This window comes from Heterodontus francisci, chromosome 23 (assembly GCF_036365525.1).
Source record: "Heterodontus francisci isolate sHetFra1 chromosome 23, sHetFra1.hap1, whole genome shotgun sequence".
Classification (NCBI taxonomy): Eukaryota; Metazoa; Chordata; class Chondrichthyes; order Heterodontiformes; family Heterodontidae; genus Heterodontus; species Heterodontus francisci.
This window is the reverse complement of record NC_090393.1, coordinates 37049860-37062220: the sequence shown is the minus strand read 5'-3', so window position 1 is coordinate 37062220 and position 12361 is coordinate 37049860. Positions and strand designations below refer to the sequence as shown.

Below are 12361 nucleotides of genomic sequence, written 5' to 3'. Positions count from 1 at the left end.
AACATTTTTTCCCCCTATTTCTGTACTTTCCACCACCCCCAGCCACTTTACTGGCTTATTTTCTCCATGAGACCCATTTCCTGCACTCTGGGCACCCAGCTCCCCTCTACTCAGTTACTGTTCCTCATCCCATTGTGTGGACATCCTAAATAATTACCTTTACTCAGGCATAGTTGCCCACCCCCTTCAAAACCAACATCACTGGACCTCAAAAAAGCTCTCTCCTCTCCTTTCCAAATACCATCTTGTACCAACCTGCCTTTTCTCTCTAAGACCCTAAGCATATTGCTGCCACTCTCCTCTGTGCCCACCTATTCCAAAATTGTGTATTTGAATAACTGCTCACCACTGACCTGCCCACAGCAGTCTTGGTCATTAATGGCATCCTCTGTCACCGCAGCTGTGATGTACTGTTCTTCCCCAGTATTAGATGATCACCACTGTGTCCTCCTGCATGTATTTCTTTTGTGGCCCACTTTGGTGAATCATCTTCAACTGGTTGCACTTCTGTTTGGTCTTAAGGTTCCATCCTTGGCCCATTCTTCTGCTACATGCTGTGACTTGGAAATATTATTTGCAAAGAAGATGAACTTGCTTATGTTTGCCAACACCCAGTTGTCTTCTCCCATCTCCCTTGATTGCATATCCACAGTCCCCTCAAAACTAACCTTTTTGACAGGCTTTAGCCAATTCTTCTAAATCCTCAAGTGCTCAGTCCATCTCTTTCCTACATGAAATGCTGTAGGAAGTTTTATTAAATTATAGGTGCTGCACAAGTGTAGCGTGTGTGTAGGATAATAAGTACTTTGATGTCCTGACAGGCAGGTTCAAAAGCTGCCCATCAAACATTTAATTAAAAGGGATCTTTGAGTGTGTTCACTGATGTTGATGTAAGCTTGATCTGTTTTTAGACTGGGTGCTTTTAAAATCGATTTGACATTTGGGAAGCAAGTATGCACATGAAGGAGGTACTGTGAAGGTGCATGATGTGTATTAATTCAACAAGGAGAATTAGACAAAGGGTTGGGGGGGTGGGTGCAGAATGGAACAACTGAGAGGTACCAAGGACACAGTTATGTGCATTAAAGTGGAAAAAATGTAGTTGACAAGTAACCAAAGATTGGCACAACTATATCGTTATCGTACCTATAATCAGTTTCAGTGCTTGCACAAAACGAAATGTCCTTGAGCTGCATTTTGTGACGCTGCTGTTCATTCATAATGGTATTCCAAAGTTGCTTAACCCATTGTTTGAAGTATTATAGACACAACAGCTTGCAGACCTCTTTGCAGTTTTGCAAATTTACTGTTAGGTTTGGGCACAGTATGATGGTGAATGAAACAGTGACGAAGTTGAAAAGAAAACTTGTTTACCTTCCATTCTTTGAATATTCTATAATGCAGTTCATTTTTCCAATGCATTTACAACAGTGATTTGAAATATGAAACATTTTGGAGCATTTAGTCAAAGCAAGTACAGGAAACTATACAATAACAAACAACACCTCAGTTCTCATCCTTGTGCTCAAGTCCCTCCGCTCGCCCCTTAACCTCCTAGCCCTACAGCCCTTCAATAATTTTGCATTCCTCCAACTCTTGCCTCTTCAGCAATCCCTGCTTTCATGCAAGCCTTATTGCGTCTCTACCTATCTCTCCTCCTTTAAGTTGCTGTTTAAACCCTATCTCTTTAACCAAGCTTTTAGTCATCTGTCCTAATGCCTCCTCCTTTGGCTGGAAATCAGTTTATGTCTAATTACGTTGCTTTGAAGTGCTTTGTACATTTTGCTACTTTTAAATGTGCTGTATAAATGGAAGCTGTTATTGTGTCTCTTCTCTGGCACTCTTCGAAGAAGAGCAGAGGACTTCCCCAGTTGTCATGACCAAAATTTATGCCTTATCTGGTCACTACTGTTTGTTGGTCTGTGCTGTGTAGAAATTGGCTGCTGAGTTTCTTTATTGTCCTTTCTGAATTTCATTAGCTATATCTCTCAGCTAGAGTATCAAACTCCTTACCTTTAAATATTGCTCTTTCACACCTCTGAAACCCCCTCCAGCCCTAAATCCCTACGCGCACTGCTGTTCTAACTCTGGTCGAGTACGAGTTTGTCTGGAGAAACTTTGACTTTTCTGCCTTGAAATAAGCTAGCTGAGATAACCTTGCAGAGGAATATGAGATAGTAAATAAGAACATAATAGTATAGAAAAGATTGTCTGGAACACCACCTCAAACTGAACTGTGAAAGTATGCCAAGTAAACAGCTCTTTTTTTATTTAAAAAAAAAGCAAACTGTGAATGTAAGTGCCTTGGGCTATTTTGCTACTTTATAGGTACTGTGTAAATGCATATTGATGCCATTGATGTCCGTGCTCCATTCAGTGGTCTCCAGCGCACCTGCTTTTAATGGCTGGACAGTCACTTCTTGCCTGCTTGGCCATTTCCTTGATGAAACCTGGCCATTACAAATGGCTGGGCCTCATGCTCCAGCTCCTGGACAGGCCAAATACTCAAGACCAATTTCCTGCCCAGGAGTTAAAATTCCTCTTTGGAGTCAGTTCATATTGATAATTTTCCTATAGGCTTTGAGCAGTCATATGATTATTGGAGTTCCCATTAGGCAATGTACCCAGCAATAGATATTTCTTTCACTAATGCAGTAGGCTAAACAGTTTTAAAAAGGTGTTCAGAAATGGGTCAGCCTTTAACGGAGCAGGCTTTTTTGTTGCTCTGAATTGAATCTGCAACTTGATGAAATTCCAGAATAGAGCACCAAAAGTTCATTCAGTATTGAAATGAATTTGGTATAAAGAAACAACCTATTCTCTTCTGTTAGATGCAGCCAGTTAGCGTCGGTGGGCTTGGTGATGATGTGCATAATGCAGTCTCAGCTCCAGCATTTAAAGGGACACTCCAAATATGCAAGTTGAAGCAGTTGGAGTTGGGAAGAAGAAAGAACAAAGCGTTGCCATGGAAGGTAGACGGTCAATGGCTGTGCCCCATTTCACTAAGGCCTCCCTGAATGTGCTTCTCGGGGCTATGAGGACTGGGATAGAGATAAGTGTTCCCTAGTGACAGGCGAAAGATGCCGGTGGTAGGGGGAACCAAGAAGGTGAGGTTGCAGGTGATGCAAGAGGCCAGCAGCAGGAGCATAGTGCCATGCACCTAGATCCAGTGCAGGAAATGATTCAGTGATCGAAGTGTGGCACGAAAGATGGGAGCAAAGGCACATACATCTACGTTCTGATGTGCGTATCACCCCAATCCCTTCACACACTCTCCTCAAGCACATCACTCCTCACACCAACTTAGCTTGCAAGTGCACCTATCCCTCTCTGTCTCTGCACTTCCTCATATCCCCATCTACCCATCCATCACTGACAGTCTCCCTCAAGCCATGCAATGTCATGCCTCTCCCTCAACAAAAGCTCTCTATCCATCAGGTGCACACATTACTCTCATTTATAGGTCTTTTTATTTTCTCCCTTCCTGCAGGAGAAGAGAGCACAGAACACAAAGGAGAGGCAGAGAACTGGAGGTGATCTTCTAGCCATGTCGCAACTTGTGTCCAGGCACCTGAGGTGCTCCTTTAGCATGTCAGTGGCTTGCTCGAGGGGATATTGGTAGTTATATGGCGCACACTGCAGCGGTCTTGGGCCTCATTCCTCGTGTTTCTGAAAAGTATCAGCCACATTTTAATCAGTTGACCACCACCTTCTTGAGGGCAATTAGGGATGGGCAATAAATGCTCATCTAGCCAGCAATGCCCACGTCCCACGAATGAATGAAAAAAGTTAATCTCATTGCTGACAGTTTGGAGTTGCATATAGGCCACACTGGGTAAGGACAGCCGATTTCCTTCCCTAAAGGGCATTAGTGAACCAGATGGGTTTTTACAACAATCCAGTAGTTTTGTGGTCACTAGTACGGATGCTAGCTTTTTATTCCAGATTTTTATTTAATTAATTGATTTTAAATTCCATAGCTGTTGTGGTCGAGCTTGAATACGTCTCTGGATATAACCTCCTGCAAGCTGCATCTTTGTTGCTCCCTCTCTCCTGTGGAGCTACATGTCTGTGACGAGCATGCTGGTACTGGCCATTTTGGTCCTCATCTGACATCTAGTCCAAGCCAGCATAAGTGGCAGTTGTGCTGATCTTTTAGGTCAGACCTCCAAAAGTCTTTAAGAAGCCCCAAAAAGCGTGTAAAGTATCCTCTCTGCACAATTACTGTGAACAAACCCTTTCTCACAAGCAAGTAAGAAAGCAGCGATCAGTACTGAGAACTTATTGCCATATTTTCCTCACATGGCTTCAGCCCTTGCTGTTGCCACTGTGTGCTTGCCCTGCTTTCACTGACATGTTCCAGGGAATCCATGGACCCACAGTTAAGTTTAAAAACCCCTCAATATTGCTCTAATTGAGTGATTAACATGTATTAAGTGGCAACCTGCCTCTCCTGAGGAGTTGCTCACATGTAGCCTAACACGCTGCAGTGAAACCCGGAAGTTGGCAGGTTGGAGCCGGCTTCCCGACGAACTGTCAGTTCCACTGGTTTTCAAACCCATTCCCAAACCCCCACACTCCTCTATATTGAAATCCAGCCATTAACTTTGAACAAAGGTCAAGCAGTTCAATAAATTTGTCTTTGTATGTTAAAGATGGAATGATTTAAATTCTGTTGATCTGAACTGAATTCCTGAGCAATGACTTTGGGTCAAAAATTCTAAAAACAGTGATTAGCGATTGAATTCTTGGGTTAGACACCAGGTCTGGAGTGCAGAGTCTAGAATTTTTACTGGCCACTCTGGAAACAGCCTTGTATCCAAATTGTTTTAAACCGGACTGAACATTAGATTTCCTACCCTTTCTCTTGTAATGGCAAGGTTACATAGAGAACATTTATAAGAACCTAATCAGATGACCAAATGCCACAAGGTTTATTGCAGTATTGAATTTGAAATATTGAATATAATAGCTGCAGGAAAGAAAATTAAGGAGTTTTATGTCCAGCAGTATTGGCTGGTATGATATTTTCAAATAAAGTATTATCAAATTGATTAAAGAGTAAATTAAACAATTGTATTAAATAATGAAACAAATATTGTGTACTGAAGTTTTTTTAAAAAAAAACTCAAATCCATTGTCTCATGTATTGGTACTAGACAAGTATAGCTGCCAGTAGTCTTGCGGTGACTCTTGTGTGACAAAATGGAAGTGGGGTTACAACTTTCTCTATTTTGGTTAAAAATGGTTCACCACTTCAAAATGTTGCATATTACTTTTGTACAAACCTGCCTGTAATGGAATTTAGCATTGAAACCTGTACTGCAACCCATTAATTTAATGCAGAACTGCAATTCTACTGCTGTAGTTTTTGTCGACAGAATGCGCATTGTTTTGAACATTAGCTAACTTAACACTTCAGTGTCTGTAGCCAAAGAATTGCAATACCTACGTTTTCGCTTAACTGCAACTTCTGGCGAACAGAAATGGAGCTATTTCATCTAACTAATTTGAATAGGTCAGAAATCAAAAGTTCAGGTGTGAAAACTCAATGTAGAATTTACTTTTGTCTTGACTTATGAACAAGTATACAGTTTCTCTAATAACATTAAGGTGTTTTGCTTTCATTATTTAAGATACAGCATAATGGCTCCTAGACCCAGAAACAATTTATCTTACCTAAAACATTTGCTATATGTCCTTGAATTGGGGGGAGGGGCTGTATGTGTGTAAATTGCTTATCAAGCTGAGGGAGTTACTACGCTGGAACAGATATGTTTTTTCCTGGTGGCAGTGTGTTCTATCATTGCTCAAATCTGTTACACCATCGGTGCATCTGCCTCACCATTATGCCTCGTTTCCTAGGTCTCAGTTTCTGGAATTCCCTTCAGAGAACCCTCTGCCTCGCCACAACTGTGTCACCATCTCATTAAAAAATCCCGCTCTTCAACCAGCTTTGGTCGCCCCTTCTAACCATTTTGTTTGTCTTGGTATCCAGTTTTGTTTTGTCTCTGTCAAGCATTTCAAAACACTTACACATAAAATACACTTTATAAATGGTTCTTAAATCTGAGGGTGTTGAAGGAAGTTGGAGAAAAAAAGAGCTTTTGCTTATAATTTTCCTAGTTTCTGTTAAGAATGAAAATTCTACCTGAGGACTAGGGAGTGGCAAGTGTCACTTTCCCTCTGGAAAAAGTTAAATTGAGCTAAGCAAGGATATTATAAACAAATGAATCTTCAGTTGGTAATCTAGAAACTTTTATTTTAATGGCCTGAAATTAGTAAGCACATGGAGAAATATAAGCTAATCAGGGCCAGTCAGCAAGGACTTGTCCAACTTTATAGAACTTTTTTGAAGAAATAATGGAGAAAATTAATAAAGAAAATTCAATGGATGTGATTTACGTTGAATTTCAAAAGCATCTAATATGATATCACATAAGACACATGAAATTACGAGCAATGTATACCAGATGTATAAAGGATGGTTGGGAGAACAAAGCAAAATGTGGAAGGAAATTTCTCCAAATGGAAAGGTCAGGTGCTTGGTTTTCCATTGGGTCCATGTTGTTCTCTTAATGATCTTGACTTGGCAGTTGAGGGAGCGATATGAAAATTTGATGACAGCAGATTTTATGTCTTAAAATGCTTCAGTGACAAGTTTTGCACAGCAACATATGTACCTGTTTGCCATTTTGAATGTGTTGTGCAAGAACCATTTTGGTTATACTCTTGACATTGGTGCAATAAGAATTCCCTGATATTTTTTAAAATATTAAAGATAAAATGATTTTTTTTTTAGGTTTCAATGTGTTCTGTTCCAAGAAATAAGATTTTCTGTCAGCAAAAATTCAGTCTGTGACTATATTTTGGTGAGTGAATTTTGACCAACTATTTTTAGAATAAATGTATTGGACATGTTAAGAATTTGATAGTTTGAATAAACTTTTAATATCATTCAGATGCCATGGTATTTGTAAGTGACAAATGTAATGTAATGAAAGTTGTAATTTTAAGTATTGTTTTATGGAAATGGTTGAAAAATCAAAAAAGAATTTCAAACTACAGATAGAAAACCTAGGAGTAATTCACTGTGAATCAGCTTCTCTGTTAAGCTTCCCAACTGAATTTTTTTCAGCATTTCCATTTCCCAGCTTTTCGTGTGGCTATAGGATTCCACCATGTAGTGGGCAAATTGGGTTAGCATTAACGCTCCTGTTATGAGGAGCGGGGAATGAATTTGATGTGGATGGAGATAGTGGTGGTGGGGGGCGGGGTGGGGGGGGAATGGTAATAAGTACTATCTTTAATAAACCTGTGCTCCCAGGTGTTCCTTTAGTTATTTAAAAATTTAATTTGTGAATTGTATTTGTATAGAGCATTTCTCAATATCCAATTCAGACAGCAGTTTGTGGAGTCAATATGCTCGTGTTTAGAAACCTGTTCCACTCAAAGGCATAGGGATAAATATTTGCTGGCTGGTCCTCCAGGCACAGACAGATCGAGAGATAGGTTTTTGGTTCTTTTTTTTTCCCCTCCCATATGGAGCTTGTCAAATTCTTTCTCTCTCCTCCTCCCCCCCCCCCCCCCCCCCCCCCCCCCCCGTCTATCTCTTCCCTTCCCCCCCCGTCTATCTCTTCCCTTCCCCCCCCGTCTATCTCTTCCCTTCCCCCCCCCCCGTCTATCTCTTTCCCCCCCCCCGTCTATCTCTTTCCCCCCCCCCGTCTATCTCTTTCCCCCCCCCCCCGTCTATCTCTTTTCCCCCCCCCGTCTATCTCTTTTCCCCCCCCCCGTCTATCTCTTTCCCCCCCCCCCGTCTATCTCTTTCCCCCCCCCCCGTCTATCTCTTTCCCCCCCCCGTCTATCTCTTTCCCCCCCCCCGTCTATCTCTTTCCCCCCCCGTCTATCTCTTTCCCCCCCCGTCTATCTCTTTCCCCCCCCGTCTATCTCTTTCCCCCCCCGTCTATCTCTTTCCCCCCCCGTCTATCTCTTTCCCCCCCCGTCTATCTCTTTCCCCCCCCGTCTATCTCTTTCCCCCCCCGTCTATCTCTTTCCCCCCCCCCCCGTCTATCTCTTTCCCCCCCCCCCCGTCTATCTCTTTCCCCCCCCCCCGTCTATCTCTTTCCCCCCCCCGTCTATCTCTTTTCCCCCCCCCCCCGTCTATCTCTTTCCCCCCCCCGTCTATCTCTTTCCCCCCCCCGTCTATCTCTTTCCCCCCCCCCGTCTATCTCTTTCCCCCCCCCGTCTATCTCTTTCCCCCCCCCCCGTCTATCTCTTTCCCCCCCCCCCGTCTATCTCTTTCCCCCCCCCCCGTCTATCTCTTTCCCCCCCCCCGTCTATCTCTTCCCCCCCCCCCCCTGTCTATCTCTTCCCCCCCCCCCCCCGTCTATCTCTCCCCCCCCCCCCCCCCCCGTCTATCTCTTCCCCCCCCCCCCCCCGTCTATCTCTTCCCCAACCCCCCCCGTCTATCTCTTCCCCAACCCCCCCCCGTCTATCTCTTCCCCAACCCCCCCCCGTCTATCTCCCCCCCCCCCCCCCCCCGTCTATCTCCCCCCCCCCCCGTCTATCTCTTCCCCCCCCCCCCCCGTCTATCTCTTCCCCCCCCCCCCCGTCTATCTCTTCCCCCCCCCCCGTCTATCTCTTCCCCCCCCCCCGTCTATCTCTTCCCCCCCCCCCCCCCGTCTATCTCTTCCCCCCCCCCGTCTATCTCTTCCCCCCCCGTCTATCTCTTCCCCAACCCCCCCCGTCTATCTCTTCCCCAACCCCCCCCCGTCTATCTCTTCCCCAACCCCCCCCCGTCTATCTCTTCCCCCCCCCCCCCCGTCTATCTCTTCCCCCCCCCCCCCGTCTATCTCTTCCCCCCCCCCCGTCTATCTCTTCCCCCCCCCCCGTCTATCTCTTCCCCCCCCCCGTCTATCTCTTCCCCCCCCCCGTCTATCTCTTTCCCCCCCCCCCCCCGTCTATCTCTTCCCCCCCCCCCCGTCTATCTCTTCCCCCCCCCCCCCCCCCGGTCTATCTCTCTCCCCCCGTCTATCTCTTCCCCCCCCCCCGTCTATCTCTTCCCCCCCCCCCCCCCTGTCTATCTCTTTCCCCCCCCCCCCCCCCGTCTATCTCTTTCCCCCCCCCCCCCGTCTATCTCTTTCCCCCCCCCCCCCGTCTATCTCTTTCCCCAACCCCCCCCCGTCTATCTCTTTCCCCAACCCCCCCCCGTCTATCTCTTCCCCAACCCCCCCCGTCTATCTCTTCCCCAACCCCCCCCGTCTATCTCTTCCCCAACCCCCCCCCCCGTCTATCTCTTCCCCAACCCCCCCCCCCCCCGTCTATCTCTTCCCCCCCCCCCCGTCTATCTCTTCCCCCCCCCCCCCGGTCTATCTCTCTCCCCCCGTCTATCTCTTTCCCCCCCCCCCCCCCCCCCCCCCCGGTCTATCTCTTCCCCCCCCCCCCCCCCCGTCTATCTCTTTCCCCCCCCCCCCCCCCCCCCCCCCCGTCTATCTCTTTCCCCCCCCCCCCCCCCCGTCTATCTCTTCCCCCCCCCCCCCCCCCCGTCTATCTCTTCCCCCCCCCCCCGTCTATCTCTTCCCCCCCCCCCCCCCCCCCCCGTCTATCTCTTTCCCCCCCCCCCCCGTCTATCTCTTTCCCCCCCCCCCCCCCCCCCGTCTATCTCTCCCCCCCCCCCCCCCCCCCCGTCTATCTCTTCCCCAACCCCCCCCCCCGTCTATCTCTTCCCCAACCCCCCCCCCGTCTATCTCTTCCCCAACCCCCCCCCCGTCTATCTCTTCCCCAACCCCCCCCCCCTGTCTATCTCTTCCCCCCCCCGTCTATCTCTTCTCCCCCGCCCCCCTCTCTCTCTCCCTCCCCCTTCATATTCTTTAGGAACTATCAAGTCACCCCTCAGTCCTTTCTCTAGAGTAAAGAGCCCCAATCTGTTCAATCTTTCTTCGTAAGCATAACCTCTTAGTTCTGGTGGTATTATTGTCAATTTGTGCACCTTCTCCAGCTTCTCTATATCTTTTTATAATATGGAGACCAGAACTCTGTTAGTTCCAACATTTTCCGATATTCTGTGTTGGCTGGGTAAGAGCTGTTAACCAGTACTCTTACAGCCCTCCTTTTTTTCCCACGCCCATCCTTTTCTTCCCTCCCCTATTTGCAACTTGCAACTACGTCAGTTACGCAGGGCCTGTCTGCGCAAGTAGTTAAGACCTTATTGACACTCTGGAAACATGCTGCACAATGCAAGTAATATTTATTGGCAAGTGCAAAGTCAAGGAGAAACAAGCAGATAGAGTATCTTGAGGGTTGGTTACAAAATCAGTTGTAAGTAGTTTATTTATTTGTTTAGAGATACAGCACTGAAACAGGCCCTTCGGCCCACTGAGTCTGTGCCGACCAACAACCACCCATTTATACTAACCCTACAGTAATCCCATATTCCCTATCACCTCCCTACACTAGGGGCAATTTACAACGGCCAATTTACCTATCACCTGCAAGTCTTTGGATGTGGGAGGAAACCGGAGCACCCGGTGAAAACCCACGCAGACACAGGGAGAATTTGCAGTATCTTTTTCTTTTGCCTGCAAGAGGTTTGATAACTGTATACCTTTATTTTGTGATTTATGCAAAGGTGTACAAGTCCAAGCTGCCTCATAAGCTTAGCAATGTGCATAAATTTAATGACGTGACTCCTGACAATGCAGTGGCCTGCTGAAGTCATCAGAGCGCTCCAAGCTGCGCACATGTGCAAACGGTCTCCTACGCTCAGTGAAATACTGCGCAGGGCAGCCTACGTCTTGCCAGGACTAACTGGCGGTTGCGCAAGAAAATGCTCTAGCCCCTTGGCCACTTGCTCCAGGTCTCAACGTTACCTGCTTCCCCCTGCCCCAGTCTCTCTCCTCTCCACCCCCCCCCTCCATCCCGCTCTCCAGCCGCTCACTCCTCGCTTCTCCCTCTCCTCCCCCCCCCCCCCCCCATCCCTCCAGATGCTAGCTCTTGGCTACGCCGCTTCCCTCCTCTCGGCCATGCGCTTCTACGTCACCCTTCACGGCCAGCCATGCTTCTTCAGTAGTGCAGTGTGGAACGTGGGAGTGAGTGGCCGAGAGGAGGGAAATGGGGAAATGGCACGGCCTAGAGCTAGCGTTTGGAGGGATTGGGGAGAGGGGACGCAGGGAGTGAGTGTCCCGACAGCAGGGAGGGGGGGAGGAAGTGGGGAGTGAGCGGCTGGAGAGCAGGATTGGTGGGGTGGGGGGGGGGGGGGTGGTTGGTGGTGGGGCTGGTTGGGGAAGTGAGGAGCAGTATCATACCATAGTTCTGTCTTTGTCAATATCGAAAATGTTGAGCAGGAGACATCCAAGAAATGATACAAATGAAACAATGGCAGGAGGGAGTGGGGGACTGTTGGGGGTGGGATGGAGGTGGCGATGGCAACCTTTGAGGAGATTTTTGGGTTGAAGTTGTTTTTCTGATAAGTTGAGCAGTGCCATCTTTAATCCTGGCAGCTGCCTGAATGTGGCAGACAGTGACGTTTCAGTGGAACAGGCTGCGTTTGTGCATGTGTTAGTACTGCGCCACCTAGTGATTGCATTGTCAGCAAACGCAGCCTAAATTTAAACCTAGTCTGGTGTAAGTTCAAGAACCTGTGATGATGATTCCTGTGATCTAAAACTTTTGACCTGGAAAATGAACATGCCAATGCCTTGAACCTTAGCTGATAATCCTTAAGTGTAAAACAGATGTTGGTGATTATCCATATAGCCTGTCTAGCATTAAAATAAAGATAGCGCAGTTACTTCATCTGAAGTTTACGGCAAAGAAATTCTTCGTGGCTCATTTAATCATTCCATCCTTCTGGCCTGCACAAATTTGAAGTTTATTGTAAATGCCACACTTGATATGTTAAAAAGCTATTCTACTTCCTGAAGAGAGCAAAATTAGGAAATGTGTGCAGGTTGTTCGCCTGATGAATAGCAGAGAGGACAATAAGTTATTGATACAACTGCAGTGAAATGATAACAGTAGATTTCTTCAAACAATGAATGATCCATTCATTTAGTTGTAATTCTAGCTACAATATTTACTGAATTTAAATATGTAAAGTTAGACAATACACTGGATTTTGCTTTTGTCGTTCGATTATCAACCAAGCGATGGAAAGTGTTATCAACAGTGCTATCATGTGGCATTTGCTCACAGCAATAGCCAGCTTACCATTGCTCAGTTTAGGTTCAGTCAGGGCCACTTAGCTCCAGACTTCTTTACAGCGTTGGTCCAAACTTGGATAAAAGAGATGAATTCCAGAGATGAAAATGACTGCACTTGACATCAATGCAGCATTTGACTGAGTGTGGCATTAAGGTGCTCT

General features: G+C 46.6%; 1 protein-coding gene across 10 annotated transcripts in view; it reads left to right on the top strand.

The window, feature by feature from the left end:
• Positions 1–12361, top strand: part of mtmr3 (myotubularin related protein 3) — a 158476-nt gene that overhangs the window by 21042 nt on the left and 125073 nt on the right. For all 10 annotated transcript variants that reach the window (XM_068055099.1, XM_068055098.1, XM_068055105.1 and 7 more), the window contains exon 2: positions 6803–6872. The gene's annotated coding sequence lies outside the window, so the exon portion shown is untranslated. The remainder of the gene's footprint in view (positions 1–6802; positions 6873–12361) is intronic.